Source organism: Monodon monoceros, unplaced genomic scaffold (assembly GCF_005190385.1).
Source record: "Monodon monoceros isolate NGI ecotype Baffin Bay Population unplaced genomic scaffold, NGI_Narwhal_1 Super_Scaffold_9, whole genome shotgun sequence".
Classification (NCBI taxonomy): domain Eukaryota; kingdom Metazoa; phylum Chordata; class Mammalia; order Artiodactyla; family Monodontidae; genus Monodon; species Monodon monoceros.
The window spans coordinates 8,529,875-8,543,571 of record NW_021703786.1 but is presented as its reverse complement, the minus strand read 5'-3'; the positions used below and the strand labels follow the sequence as shown (position 1 = coordinate 8,543,571).

At 35.8% G+C, this 13,697-nt stretch overlaps 1 protein-coding gene and 1 pseudogene across 2 annotated transcripts in view; one reads left to right on the top strand and one right to left on the bottom strand.

Annotated features, from left to right (window-relative positions):
- Window positions 1-13,697, bottom strand: part of VMP1 (vacuole membrane protein 1) — a 130,566-nt gene that overhangs the window by 37,902 nt on the left and 78,967 nt on the right. The window lies entirely within an intron of this gene.
- LOC114888881 lies at window positions 11,893-12,709 on the top strand (annotated as a pseudogene).

Genomic DNA, 13,697 nt, shown 5'->3' with positions numbered 1-13,697 from the left:
AAACCAGACAAGGACACTACAAGTAAAGAAAATTATTGGCCAATATCCCTGATGAACACAGATGCAAAAATCCTCAAAAAAAAAAAATGGAAAAATCATCATACAAATTCTCAACAAAGTGGGTCCAGAGGGAATTAGGCCATATATGACAAGCCCACAGCTAATATCATAGTCTTGTGAAAAACTGAAAGCTTTTCCTCTAAGATTAAGAAGAAGACAGGATGCTTACTCTCTTATCAATTTTATTCAAATGGGAAATGAAAAAGTAAAACCCTCTCTGTTGGCAGATGACCTGATGTTATATACAGAAAATCTTAAAAACTCCACCAGAAAACTGTTAGAACTAATCAACTAATTCAGTCAAATTGGAGAATAAAAAATCAATATACAAAAATCTATTGTGGGGACTTCCCTGGTGGCGCAGTGGTTAAGAATCCGCCTGCCAATACAGGGGACATGGGTTTGAGCCCTGCTCCGGAAAGATCCCACATGCTGCAGAGCAACTAAGCCTGTGTGCCACAACTACTGAGCCTGTGCTCTAGAGCCCGTGTGCCACAGCTATGGAAACCCACGTGCCTAGAGCCCATGCTCCGCAACAAAGAGAAGCCATCATAATGAAAAGCCCGCACACCACAACAAAGAGTAGCCCCTGCTCGCCACAACTAGAGAGAAAGCCCATGTGCTGCAAAAAAGACCCAATGCAGCCAAAAAAAAATCTATTGTGTTTCTATACACTAATAATGAACTATCAGAAAGAGAAATTAAGAAAACATTTGCATTTACAATTGCACCAAAAAAGAAAATACCTAGGAATACATTTAACTAAGGAGGTAAAAAACCTGCACACTGAAAGCTATAAGACACTGAGGAAAGAAATCGAAGAAGACACAAATAAATGGAAAGACATTATATGCTCATGGGTTGGAAGAATGTTGTTCGAGTGTCCATACTACTCAAAACAATCTACAGATTCAATGCAATCTCAAACAAAATTCCAATGGCATTTGTCACAGAAATAGAACAAACAATCCCCAAATCTGTATGGAATGACAGAAGACCCAGAATAGCCAAAGCAATCTTAGTAAAGATGAACAAAGCTGGGGCCATCATGCTTTCTGATTCCAAACTGTATTATAAAGCTACAGTAATCAAAACTGTATGATACTGGCTTAAAAACTGACACACAGATCAATGGAAAAGAATAGAGAGCCCAGAAATAAGCCCTCACATATATGAAATATTAATTTATGACAAAGGAGCCAAGAATATACAATGGGGTGGGGCTTCCCTGGTGGCCCAGTGGTTGAGAGTCCGCCTGCCAATGCAGGGAACATGGGTTTGTGCCCCGGTCCGGGAGGATCCCACATGCCGTGGAGCGGCTGGGCCGCTGGGCCTGCGCGTCTGGAGCCTGTGCTCTGCAATGGGAGAGGCCACAGCAGTGAGAGGCCCGTGTACCACAAAAAAAAAATATATATATATATACAATGTGGAAAGAATAGTCTCTTCAACCAACGGTGATGAAAAAAATTAGATAGCCACATGCAAAAGAATCAAACTGGACCCCTATCTTACACCACACACAAAAATCAATTCAAGATGGATTAAACACTAGAACATATGATCTGAAACCATAAAACTCCTAGAAGAAAACATAGGGGGTAAGCCCCTTGACTTTGGTCTTAGCAATGATTTTTTGGATATGACACCAAAGCAAAGGCAACAAAACCAAAAATAAACAAGTAGGATTACATCAAATTAAAAAGCTTTGTACAGCAAAGGAAACCATCAACAACATGAAAACGCAACATAACAACTGGAAGAAAATTTTTGCAAACCATGTATCTAACAAGGGGTTAATATCCAAAATAAATAGGGAACTCACACAATTCAATAGAAGAAAATCTGATTAAAAAATAGGTAGAGGATATGAACAGATATTTTTCCAAAAAGACGCACATATGGCAAACAGGTACATGAAAAGGTGCTCAACAACACTAATCATCAGGGAAATCAAAACCATAATGAGATATCACCTCACAACTATTAGAATGGCTATCATAAAACAGACAAGAGATAACAAGTGTTCGGATTTCCCTGGTGGTCCAGTGGTTAAGATTCCACCTTTCAATGCAGGGGATGCGGGTTCAATCCCTGGTCAGGGAACTAATATCCCACATGCCGCGGGGCAACTAAGTCCGCGTGCCGCAACTACAAAGCCATGCACTGTGGAGCCTGCGTGCCGCAACTAGAGAAAAGCCCGCACACCGCAACGAAGAGCCCGTGCACCGCAACGAAAGATCTTGTGCGCCGCAATTAAGACACGACGCAGCCAAAAATAAATAATAAATAAACATTAAAAACTAAAAAAAGGGCTTCCCTGGTGGCGCAGTGGTTGAGAGTCCGCCTGCCGATGCAGGGGACACGGGTTCGTGCCCCGGTCCGGGAGGATCCCACATGCCGCAGAGCGGCTGGGCCCATGAGCCATGGCCGCTGAGCCTGCGCGTCCGGAGCCTGTGCTCCGCGTCAGGAGAGGCCACAGCAGTGAGAGGCCCGCGTACCGCAAAAAAAAAAAATTAAATTAAAATTAAAAAAATATAAAAAAAAAGAGATAACAAGTGTTGGCAAAGATGAGGAGAAAAAGATGTGCACTGTTGGTGGGAATGGGTTCAGCCAGTATGAAGGGTACTCGAAAAATTAAAATTAGAACTACCATATGACCCAACAATTTCACTTCTGGGTTTTGGTCCAAAAGAAATGAAATCACTATCTTGAAAAAATATCTGCAACGCCCCCCCCCAGGTTTATTGAAATATTATTACTTACAATAGCCAAGACATGGAAAGAACCTAAGTGTCTATTGATGGATGAATAAAGAAAATGTGGGATATATACATAAAGACAGAAAGACACACATTGTAATATTATTCAGTCATAAAAAAGAAGGAAATCTTGCCATCTGCAACAACATGGATAGATTTAGAGGGCATTATGTTAAGTCAAATAAGTCAGAGAAAGACAAATACTATATGATCTCACTTTATATGTGCAATCTAAAAAAAAACCCTGAGATCATACATACAGAAAACCAGGTTGGTGACTGCCAGAGGCAGATGGATGGAGGATGGGTGATACGGGCATAGGTGGTCAAAAGGTACAAACTTCCAGTTAAAAGATAAATAAGTTCTGGGGATGTAATGTACAGCATGGTGATTCTGATTAACAGGACTGTACTGTATATTTGAAAGTTAAGAGAGATCTTAAAAGTTCTCATCACAAGAAAAAAAAATTTGTAACAATATGTGGTGATGGATGTTAACTAAACTTATTGTGGTAATAATTTTGCAGTATATACATACATCAAATCATTATGTTGTACATCTAAAACTAATACAATGTTAGATGTTAATTTATCTCAATTAAGAAAAATAAGGATTCAGCAGTTAAAAAGAAGGAAAAAAAAACAATAAGGAACTAATGGTTCCTTAGATGGTTCACAGATGGGGCAAAAATCAAAACTGTAAATAACGAGAAATCTGTGTACTCCAATGTGTAACGAGTAAACATTTGTTTTATTGTCTTCATATCCCATCCGGTACACTACTTTTTAGGAAGTTAAAAATAATGATTATAAAACAGTATTGGATTTTCTAGCTAGAATTATTTATTGCTTGCTTTTGTCATTATCTAAAAATGGGATATGGTTTCCTTCTCTCTGACACATTAAAAATAAAATTGAAGAACATAAACACCATCTTTTCCCTTTGAAAAAGGGGGGATTACACATAAAACATATACATATAAAAATCAGATCACACATTAATCAAAATCTATGAAGTCATGTCTAAAAATGAACACAAAGAAGATCTGTGTATTTTTTGAAACAGTAAGAACCATTTATTTTGGCAACTAGCTAAATTTAATACGTACTAAAAACCTGATCCATCTAGAAATCTGAAAATTCAGATTTTGCTCCTGTTCATATTTATACATTTCTATTATTTAGTATGGTTTTATTAGACTGCATATTGTGAAAATTTAGTTGGTCACAAATAGCATCTTTTTAATGAACAGAATAAAAATGTGAGATCAGTACATGTGATACAAGTAAATACTGTTTCACAAAACATTATTTCAGTTACACACGCATAGGCCCTAAGTACAATCAATGTAGTCTGTAACATGGAGTATAGTAAAAAATAAAGGTCCATGAGTGACACACATTTCAGAGAGTTGTGCCTAAAATAGAAAGATATCAGCTATATCAGCTATATAATTAAATGAATTTCTACATGTACTCGTATATTTATTACCAAATTTACTTTGGTGGGAGGGTAGTAAAACTATTTTTCTTTTTAGCTGTACAGCAGATACACAGTAATGTACATAAATCTAAAATATACATCTTGGTGAAATTTTACAATGAACACACCCATGTAACTAACACCAAGATCCAGATACAGAACATTACCAGAACTCCAGAAACCCTACTGGTGGCACTACTAGTAATTACTTCTTCTCCCAAAATAACCACTATCATTGACTTCTATTACTATAAATGTAGCTTGCCTATTTTTGAACTTTATATAAATGGAATTATACAGTAGGTCCTCTTTTATTTCTGGCTTCTGTAGTCAACATTATGTCCATGTGATTCACTCCTGCTGTTGCACGTGGCAATAATCAATTTGCTGCCTTTGTATGAATATACCACAATTTATTTATTCTACTGTTGGTGGACATTAGGGTTGTTTCTAGTTTGGGGTTATTACAAATAATGCTGCTGTGACTACTCTTGTCAAGTCTTCTGGAGCATCTTTCTTCTAGGTATAAATCTACAAAATGGAACCGCTAGATCGTAGGGTATGTTTATGTAGACAGTGCCAAACACTTTTCAAAAGTCGTTGTAACATAAATTACTCTTAATATTGCTTCCATGTTGCCAGTTGATAATAAATCTCAATTGAAAAAAAAATCTAAACCTTTTTACTTTCCTACAGATGGTTCTAATGAGTCTGTCTGTGGTAATTAGTAGCTTTGATAACTCAAACATATGAAGACTGAATAAATTCAACCATGAAAAGAGGAGGAAAAGAAAAGCTTTAAGTGCTGAGTTTTGGGAAAACTACATATAGTTTTTACCCATACAGAATTTTAGAAGACAAAATTAGAACCAAAATTCTTATTTAAAAGCAATTAAATTCAACCCCAAAAAGCTGGTAACTACCATATATATATGGTATATGCATGCATGGTAATAAAGAATATAAAGATGAGGACATTGTGGTCTGACCATTAATTCTATAAACGTTTAGCAAGTGTTTACTACAATGCCAAATGCTATTACAGGAGCAACGGATACAACACTGAATCAAACTGATAATCTGGATCCTCATGGAGCTTACAGTTTAATGGGAGGAGACAAAAACTACAAAATGGGGTGGCAGGCAAGTTGTAATTTTAAATACGATGGTTGGAGAAGGCCTGACAGAAAAGGTAACATTTGATTAAAAACCTAAAGGAGGTGAGGGAATAAGCCAGGCTAAGAATGTAGAGGAAGGCGGTTCCAGCAAGTTTTTTCTCTTGAGAGATAAATAAATAATCTAGTGTGTATATGTGGATGGTGGGTGGGTTGCAATTGGTAGAGATGGGGAAAGAGATGACCCAGGAAACCTACTGAGTTTGAGACAGAAACTGAAAAAATGAAAAGGAAAGCATGAAAAAGAGAAACAGAATATAAGAACACCAGTTCTACAGATTTACTGCAATATCAAATGATAGAGCACCAACTTTGTTGTTTTCAAACTTCCCTGAGCCACAGTTTCTTCATCTTTTCTGCAAAATTATGATAATAATATCTATCACCATGATAATTAAGAGACAAAACTGATTATGGGACAAAATTGTTTAGACTGATATTACTTGACATTACTATCAAGAAAGAAACCCTGAGAACCAATGAAATAAAATACCTTGTCAGAATTTTTAGACACTATGTGAGCTCAGTTCTAGGGCAACATCACAAGTTGAGGGGATAAGAGGCTTTTGTTTTGTTTTGTTTCTAATTTCAAAAAGAGAAGAACAACATGTTAATATCAAGGAAGGAAGAGGGCTACAAAACAGGAAGGAGGAAAGGAAGGAAATGCATTAAGAATTGAAAATTTATCAAATCTGCCTTGCAGTGCAACCAAGTAGTTTACCAAATACTCCATGACAAGAGGGTAACGATGGATGAGATTACTACACATGAATGCTAGTTCTTAATCAACACATTCTTGTCTCCAGGAAATAAGAGGAAATTCTTTAGTTATTTACATCTGTAATGGTCACCTCACCATGATTACTAACCGTAAAACTCACAAATCATCTATTAGACATAAAATATCTCTTGGGTAGTCTAGGAGCAAAGAAGAGATGGAAGAAATAAGGTTTCAGGAGACTTTCTCAGGGTCTGACCATCAGCATTTGCTAACATTTTCAGATAAAAAGTAGAGCAGTATTTTTGGAAGTTCCAGATAACTACACAGAGTTTTTTCCTCCTTTTCACAGTCCAAGCTACCAGCAGTAAAACCAGCCAGTATCTGCTGCTTCCTTTTCCTCCCTCTATCCCTGCTTAGCTTTCTGTTGAAAAGAAACCATGTGGTAATTCTTAGGAAGGCAGGCAGGCCGGCATCCACTCCTATCAGTGCCTGCCTGGCCTCTACTTGAAATAACAACAAACACTGTAGCCCAAGAAGAACAACAGTGCTCTAGACACTCAGGGAAAATGTCTGAGTATGCAAGATTTATTAGAAATGACACATTACACAAGTAATGCATTTTTCTTTTCTTCTCTCTTTTTTCCTGTCTGAAGCCAATATCTCCTCATGTGATCTTCTCATGTCTCACCAGAAAGGGTATTTACCAAATCTTAGTTGATGCTAGGGGGGAAAAAAAAATCACCCTTCATTTTTAGCATTTATAATTGATTGTATTTTGGTTGTAAGTAACTAATGAATAACTTTTATTTCCAGATTAAAACTGGAATTTAAACAAAAAGCATATGACAATCTACTGTGTACGTAAAAACAATAATACTGTGAATGAAAAAAAGGGGGAAAAAAGTAAAAATGGTTGAGATGAACTCAGACATGCAAAGCTATGAAAACTAGGTCAGTACAGAATTTACAAAATTGTCAGGGACAGGAAACTTAAGAGACCGAAAACAAAGGATAAAGATAAATGGGATCATCTCTATGATGAGAAATGTAAATAGTGGGATTCTTTCCTAAGATAGACCCATTCATCCCACTTAACAAGTTTATAAATGGTCCTGAAAAAAGGAACAGAGTTTAAGTTCTAAACCTACAGCTGAAATTAAAATTATAAAGGGCCAAAATCATGGCAATATATTTAAAGATCATGTAAACTTGAGAGAGAAAAAGGAAACGTGGAAGGTAAGTTTCAAAGTGGATAACAGTAAGATAACACATTTAGGGAAAAATTATTTAAATGTAAAATGATGGGGAATTCCCTGGCAGTCCAGTGATTAGGACACTGCTTTCACTGCTGAGAACCTGGGTTCGATTCCTGGTCAGGGAGCTAAGATCCTGCAAGCCACACAACGTGGCTAAAAAAAAAATAGATATATATATATAGATATAGATAGATAGATAGATAAAGTGATGGGTTATAAAAGTTTCCAGTTATGAACAAAGGAAAGGGAACTGGGAGTGGTCTCCCAAGTAAACAGTTTATTGAAGTAAACATGAAGTAAACAATTTATTAAAAACATCAGTAAAATGCATTGCCAAACAGGACTGTGGTTGTAGAAATCTGAAAACACACAAGTACAGTAGTGTAGTTGTCCCTGAAAAATCATATGCAGTTCTGACAACTTCATGTCAGAAAAAATGTAAAAGGATTAGATAAAGATCCATGGGGGGAGCACGAATTAAAATGATCAAAGAGTTTGGGGTTATTAGATATAAAAAGTAAATGATTATTTTTTTAGAAAGGCTGAAAAGGTAACTGATTAAAATCTATAAAGTTATGGAAAGAGGAAAGGAAAAGTGTTTAAAAAAATCTTACAATACTAGAATGAGGGTAGCGCCCTTTATAACGTGAAAGAGGCAAATTTAAAACAAACAAATGGAAGCATGGCTTTAAATAACAGCCTATGAACTTACTGAAGTCTTTACCTCAAGAAGTAGTAAAAATAAATTTTTACAAGTTTTGATAAATTAATGGATGCAGACCCTTATTAGGGAAAGTGCACAAGGAAGTCTAGAGTACATGCCTACTTTCGAGGGGAGCACTGTATTAATTACCATGCCTACTTCCTGGTGTCTCTACATAGCCCTTTAGTCTAAAAGCACGATAGTCATGTTTATTACATGGTGAGGCCCAAGACAGGAAAATGGGAAGAACACTCTACCAAGAGAAATTTTCTTAAATACTCAGCAAGAAAGAACTACATATCTGTTACGACAAACCAAGAACCTTGACGAATTAGAAACAAAAACACCTTTTGTAATAGGAAATGAGCATAATAGTTACTCTGCTGTCAATGTCTTGCACTAACTCTGATCTTAGGCCAGGATCCCTAGGAGCATTCAGCAGTTACAACAGAGGGTGGATGTGTATTTAGTGTGTTACTGATTTGCAAACTCGAGCAAAAGCATAGCATACATACAGTGTGTTGGTCTAAGTTTCAATGAAAGGGGCCTTTCTAAAGGCATTTTACAAAAGGTGTTTGAAACACAAACCTGAGTAAAATCTTTAAATTAGTTTAACAAAGGTAACCTAATGCCTGTATAATGCTTATCCCCTCCACCCCATAGCTGTAAACAGGTGTGCAAATGAGAAGAACGAAGCAGACATAAAACTATATTTTTCTCCAATGTCTAAAGCAAACTAACAAGAAAAATCTTAAACATTTATTATTTATTGCGCTTTGTAAATGACTGTATTAACCTCTTATTTTCATTTTTAAATCATCTAATTTCAATTAGAATGCTTCTTCATCAAAACTAATGTTTCTCTTCTATTTTAATTTGATCACTGAGAGCTCGTGAACATTGTTAGAATATAAACAATTTTAAACTTCCATTATTCTGTAGTATTCTTTCCTGTGAGGAATAATTGGCTCAAAATTTTCTACCATGTTCTTTTCCCTAAATTTATTTTGTTACAAAAAAGGTAAGCAGAATAAAAATGATTTTTAGGAGGTTAAGTTTAAATGTAATCTTTACATTTATTTTTAAAATAAAAGTCTGGCCAAGATGACATGGTTAAATACAGAAATGAACGTGTAAAATTAAACGGGTTCAGGAGTGCACGATGAGCAGACAAGTTTCCCAGTGGCCATTTATTTGGCAGTTTGAATCAAATTGCGACTCTCTTTCCTGTTAATACTACTATAAGAATGGGTTAAAGAAAATGAGAAGAGTCAGAAAACGAAGAAAGATTAAAAGTCTGGGAGTGGAGGGGCAAGAGAAGAATTCAAAATAAAGTGAAATCTTCCTGAGAAAGCAAATAAAATGAGGTATTAAGAATTCCATCATAATTCATGCTAAGTGTGCTTAGAAACTACAACTACAGAACTATTTTAAGTGCTACCTTTTCTTGTTGAACCAAATGCAAGCAAGTGACCTTTGTGTACAAAAAGCTAACTGTGCTAGTAGTCGCAATATCTTGCAACAGAATCCTTCAAAAGAGACACTTAAAATTGCTTAATCTCGATGGTACTTTGTGGTAAAATTATGAGCCAGCTCTGAAAGAAGATCTAGCAGGCCCGCCTTTTCAAAAACTTAACGTTGTTGGGTGTGGTTGGGTGATTCTGAAAAGAGAAACTACAATAAGCCTTGGTAGCTTTGACACAGCCTTTAAGTGATAAATAAATGTGTTTAACATGTGTCTCTAATGTTCATTATGGTAAAGTTGATCAGTTTAACCCTTTGCAAACAAGCAAGAGATCTTGAGAACAGGAAGCTTTTCTGTGGAACTCCTGACGCAACACAAACCATAGCAGTTACTGCAAAGCTTAATGCAAACCCTCTAGAGTCCACGTTGACAAATTCTTTAACAAGCCCTGTGGTTACAGGGAAGCTGGTTTCACTCTGACTCACTCCTACTCAAACAGTTTACTGGAAATGAAGGGGAGGGGGAATTTTCAGAGAAGTCATGTGATGGCCAGACAAACCACAGCCAGTAAAGGTTCAACAGAGTCAAAAACAGGTCCCAGCAACAACCAGCACCCAGAGTGTTCAACTGGCACTAAATTATATGAAAATGAGTCCTGTTGGGTTTCTGATCATCCACACCATGAACTCTTTCATAAATCTCTGTATATAAAAGAATGGATACTTCACAGGAGGAACAACCAGCAGGCACTGACATGGTGTGTGCAACTACAAACACTTCACAGGAAAATGTGCTTAACAAAAAATAGCATCAAAGGAAGGTTAAAGCACTTTAGCGAATGTATAAATAATCATTATTAAATGCTTTCCCATTGTCTCTAAACTCAAATGATCAAACATATATTCTATCATTATCAAAAGAGTGCCAAACCCCCCCCCAAAACCTCTTTAATTATCACCTTGTACTTTGGGGGATGTTCACTGGGTAATCTATTCTGCATACAAAGAAAATGCACTAGCCATAAGAATGAGAACTACACTATATTCAATATCTTGTAATGACCTACAATGGAACAGAATCTGAAAAAGAATATATATATACACATATAACTGAATCACTTTGCTGTACACCTGAAACACTGTAAATCAACTATATTTCAATAAAAAAAAGATATTACTCAGTATTCTAAAAAAAAAACCTATATTACAACTGATGAACTCTTTCTGGTTCATCACTTACGTGTTTTCACTAATAAAATAATGTAAATAACTTGAAATTTCTGAATAGGAAATGGATCCTATTAAACCCCCCCAAAAAGGTATTTTCAGCCTTAAATATATTTAATACAAGCTAGTAAAAGATATTAGTATTTAAACTTGGGGACTTAGTTTCAATAAATCAGACTAAGTGTAAGTGGCAAGTATTAATTAATTTAAATACTGCTGTCCTAAACAGAAGCTAAGAAACGTTCCCTTAAAATAAAATTAAATCCAGAAATTATAAAACAGCCTTTGAGGAACTAGTTAATCTAAGGTGGTGTACAGACTCATGAATTATACCCAATAGAAAGAAAAGCTAACCACTATAAATATGGAGGAAAAGACTGTATTATTTTAAAAGATAAGTTCTAAGAAATTTAAATTTCTTATTTCTAACTTAATTCTCAATTTTCTATAGTGATAATAACTTTCACAGTCAGCAACCTAATATTTTATGAAAAAGAATCCAACCAGCTAGGTCACTTGGACAGATGTCGTTTAGGAAAGAAAACTTATTCAAACCATATTCTTCTAAGTAAATATGTACAACATTCCTACTCTACTGTGTAAGTTTTTTTTTTTTTTTTTCTGTGTAAGTTTTAAACACAAAAATACAAACACCCATGCTCCCGTTCCCCATTACTTCAATAACAGTGGCTGCCCTAATCTTTTAGGGTACATCAAGCAAATAAGTTACTTTATTTTTTCAAACTCTTTTATTCCTCATGTCTTTAATTTACCTTTTTCTTTGGTTATATAGCTTATTAATAAACAAGTCACCACAATAACCTTTATTTTTTTCTAAAGTATAGAACTTTACAAGCACTATTTTACTTAATGTGAATTCAAAATTGTAAGTCATTTAACTTAATGATGTCTACTATATTATCTTCAACCCTTGCTCTCAGATGATTTATTTTTGAATGAAAGATTCTGTAAATTCTGTAGTGCTTTACAATCAGATGATTATTAAACTCAAAGATGCAAAACAGTTCAACCTTTTTTATGTAAGATGATTTCTGTGTTCACCGTATTTTATATTTTATTTTGCAGTGGAGTAAGACTGAATATTCCCTTTTGGCTGAGCAGCAACACGGCAGTCTGCAAGAATAAGCACCTTACAAAAGGCAGCAAAAAGGGAGCCTAGGGGAAAGTGGTTGATCCATTTTCTAAGAAAGATCGGTATGATGTGAAAGCACCAGATATGTTCAATATAAAAATACAGGAAAAACTGGTCACAAAAACTCAAGGAACCAAAATCACATTGGATGGCCTCAAGGGTCATCTTTTGAAGTGAGCTTTGCTGGTCTGCAGAATGATGAAGTTGCATTTAGAAAATTCAAGCTAATTACTGAGGATGTTCAGGGCAAAAACTGTCTAATCTCCAAGGCATGGATCTTGCTTATGACAAAATGTGTTCCATGGTCAAAAAATGGCAGCCCATGACTGAAGCTCATGTTGATGTCAAGACTACTGATGATTATTAACTTCGTCTATCCAGTGCTGTTTTTACTAAAAAATGCAACAATCAGATTCAGAAAACCTCACTGTTAGCACCAACAGGTCTGCCAAAACCAGAAGAAGATGACTTGAAAGAAATTGTCAAAAAACTGATTCTAGACAGCATTGGAAAAGACATGGAAAAGGCTTGCCAACCTATTTATCTGCTCTATGATGTCTCTGTTAGAAAAGTAAACCTCAAGTTTGAAATGGGAAAACTCATGTTTCATGATGAAGGCAGTAGTTGTGGAAAAGCTACTGGGGATGAGACAGATGCTAAACTTGAACAAGCTGATGGATATGAGCCACCAGTCCAAAAAACTGTTTAAAATTCAGACTTGTAAGGGTGACAAATAAAAAATCTTATTTGTGATATTAATAAAAAAGACTGAATATTAAGTGAACATGTTTCATGTAATGGTACATTTTCTCTCTTAACTGATATTTCTTAGTTCATTCAAAGTATCTACTGCATGAGTAGTATGTGCAAGACCATGCAGGCGCAGCCAAAAATACAAATATTTTTGTGGCCTCCTCTCAAGGAGCTTACAAACTCCTGGGTAAGATGAGAAAAGCCCACAGACAGTTCTAAAAGAAGGTAGAAAGTGATAAGTGACACAAGAAAGATACAGCAAGAGACAATTTCCAGGGACTGGGAAGATTTTTGAGCAGCAAAGTTCCATGACCAGAGGTATTTTTCAGAAAATTGTTTTTTGTTGCTTTCTGTGGAAATAGATTGGGGGAAAAAAGGCTAGTAAAGAGGAGGCCTATCAGGAAGTCACTATAAATGTTCAGTGGAGAAGTGATAAAGGCATGAACCAGCAGTGGGAAGGGAAAAGAGAGGACGAATTTGAAGATACCGTGGAGGTAGAATCAACAGGCCTGAAGAATGACTGGATATGCGAAGTGAGGAGGGAGTCAGATGATTCAAATTTTGACTCCAAGTGATTATGAGGACAGTGATATCATTAACAGAAATCAGGAACAAAGAAGAAAAAGATCATAAAGGGAATAATTAACCTTGCATGAAACAGTCCACAAAGCACATAACAGCTCTCTAGATGTAACTCTTATAAATGATGCTAGAATTGTTCAAGGTCATAGGAAGCTACATTCATTCATGTCTACCTCCCACAGACATCTAGTAAAAACATGATAGAAGCCAAGAGCAAAAGGAAGTCAGCTTAGTGGAAAAATACTGCCCAATCTCAATACTGTAGTCACAAAAATAAAGTAGGTACCATAAAGAATCATAATTCAAATAAATGCATTAATAGTCTTATTTTCTCCCCCAAATACCTACAGAACAAAATCCAA